At 57.9% G+C, this 2,500-nt stretch overlaps 1 non-coding gene across 1 annotated transcript in view; it reads right to left on the bottom strand.

Moving 5' to 3' along the window:
• The window catches only part of LOC124731154, a 1,909-nt gene extending 1,216 nt beyond the window's left edge, over window positions 1–693 (bottom strand). The window contains exon 1 of the ribosomal RNA XR_007008168.1: window positions 1–693. This exon is cut by the window's left edge and continues 1,216 nt beyond it. This is a non-coding gene — a ribosomal RNA (small subunit ribosomal RNA).
• Window positions 694–2,500: the final 1,807 nt, after the last annotated feature.

The following is a 2,500-nucleotide window of genomic DNA, read 5'->3' as shown; positions in this document are numbered from 1 at the left end:
AACACCGACGGGCGGTGAACCAACAGCGTGGGACACAAATCCAACTACGAGCTTTTTAACCGCAACAACTTTAATATACGCTATTGGAGCTGGAATTACCGCGGCTGCTGGCACCAGACTTGCCCTCCAATAGATACTCGTTAAAGGATTTAAAGTGTACTCATTCCGATTACGGGGCCTCGGATGAGTCCCGTATCGTTATTTTTCGTCACTACCTCCCCGTGCCGGGAGTGGGTAATTTGCGCGCCTGCTGCCTTCCTTGGATGTGGTAGCCGTTTCTCAGGCTCCCTCTCCGGAATCGAACCCTGATTCCCCGTTACCCGTTACAACCATGGTAGGCGCAGAACCTACCATCGACAGTTGATAAGGCAGACATTTGAAAGATGCGTCGCCGGTACGAGGACCGTGCGATCAGCCCAAAGTTATTCAGAGTCACCAAGGCAAACGGACCGGACGAGCCGACCGATTGGTTTTGATCTAATAAAAGCGTCCCTTCCATCTCTGGTCGGGACTCTGTTTGCATGTATTAGCTCTAGAATTACCACAGTTATCCAAGTAACGTGGGTACGATCTAAGGAACCATAACTGATTTAATGAGCCATTCGCGGTTTCACCTTAATGCGGCTTGTACTGAGACATGCATGGCTTAATCTTTGAGACAAGCATATGACTACTGGCAGGATCAACCAGGGAGCTGCGTCAACTAGAGCTGAGCAGCCGGCCGCCCGGGAGTGTGTCCCGGGGGCCCGCGCGAACACGCAAGCGTCCGCTCAATCATTCTGCAAACAGGAGGAGGCTGAGCTCCCCTGCACAATACACCTCGAAACCCTCTCAGGTCCCGGCGGCGCGCAGCGCCGTCCCAAGTACTTGGTCGGGTTCGAGAGAGGCGCAATCGCCCGGAGTTAGGCGAGTAGACGCTTTCGGTGCGACCACCCGTGCTCCCAACTGAGCTTGCCGCTGCCGACAGAGGCCCGGGAGCGTGCTGTCGTGGCATTGCCGGCGGGAGACAACACGCGCCACCTACGGTGACCGGCAGCTCCAACGCCAGCGCCACAGAAGGACAAAAGCCCCACTTGGGTGCCGAAGCGAACTCTCCCAGCACAGCGCACGCGCCAACACATCCGCACAGCTGCGATACAAACCACCAGCGAGAACCGCTGGGGCGACCGAGCAGCAGACGGCGTCGCGGCGCCGAGCGCCGGGCGGCGGCGCATCCTCAACGCACACAGTCCTCAATCGGACCAGCACACTGAAGATGTCCACCGCGCTTCGCACCGGGCCCGCGAGGACCTACTTTGGCCGCACGGCGCCGCGCGCAGGGTGCGCCGGCGCGCAGCTGCGACGCCTGCCGCGTCCGTCGGCCGGCGCGCCTGCCACTGGCCGCCCCCACCAGCCGGCTGTAGCGCGTGCGCCCACGCACCGCGCGGCCAGCACGCCGGGAGGCGCCCCCTCACCGGCCGGGGACGGTCCCACCCAGCCACCGCCGCGTATCGCTTCACACCCAGATGCCGTTCAGTTTCGTCGGCATGGTGGGTATCGCTGGAACAACCGGTTAGTACCTCAACCTATCGTCGCCATCACCGATTCACCCCTAGCGAGAACAACCGCACCACAACAGGTTACCATTTGTTCATTTGCGTAACTTCACCAGAAAACGCAGGCGTCCATCGCCATTTGCAACTTCAACGATTATTGCATGCCTGTGTCAGGTGTCACGCCACACTACGTCTGCCCACATACACGCAACAAAATGTGCACGCCTAGACAATACGTGGAAGGTGGCCCCCGTACGTATGCGATGTCCATTGCTCGAACGACTGTCAACCGGCCTCTGTAGCATGTCGCAGATATGGAACGCGGTGCACCATGCCATCACGGTGTGTGAGGAGAGACGACTAGGTCCGAATACATCAACAGACAGCTCATGCTGATCGCCATCCACGGCGTCCGTTCCTCCCACACGTCTCTATGGCGTACCACACTGCAATCCAGCTCTCATAGGGAGACGACACGTAGCTGCGTGCACAATATTTGCACTGTATGGTCCGCCGTTTTTGGGCGCAGTCGTTGTGCGGTCACACATGTGCCACGATGTATCATTCAGTACATAAGGACGAATGTGCAGTACAGATTGTGGTTCACGCGTACGACATCAGCGGACAGTTGACACAGGCCGCACCACAACGTAGCCTGAGTACGTCGCATGCGAAGGGCATTGAACATGCAAACTTCTCACCAACCAGCTTGCGAAGGCAGGGGGCAAGGTGGGGACGTGGGGAGGGGCGGCATGTACGTCCTGCTGCCATCCACATTACAGTGTACAGCAGGAGCATGTGGAAAGTGAGCAAGACTTGCAAGGTGTTTAACATGAAGCGATACACAGGGGTGCGGGCAGTGCGAGTAGCGAACTATATTGCGAGGGTTGCGGGTGGGCAACACTACAGTAATTGAACGAGTCGTATAACAATTACAGAGCAGGTTTAGGCGACAACGTGGGTTA

Source organism: Schistocerca piceifrons, unplaced genomic scaffold, assembly GCF_021461385.2.
Source record: "Schistocerca piceifrons isolate TAMUIC-IGC-003096 unplaced genomic scaffold, iqSchPice1.1 HiC_scaffold_1271, whole genome shotgun sequence".
NCBI lineage: Eukaryota > Metazoa > Arthropoda > Insecta > Orthoptera > Acrididae > Schistocerca > Schistocerca piceifrons.
The sequence above is the reverse complement of the archived record's forward strand: the minus strand, read 5'-3'. Positions and strand labels throughout refer to the sequence as shown.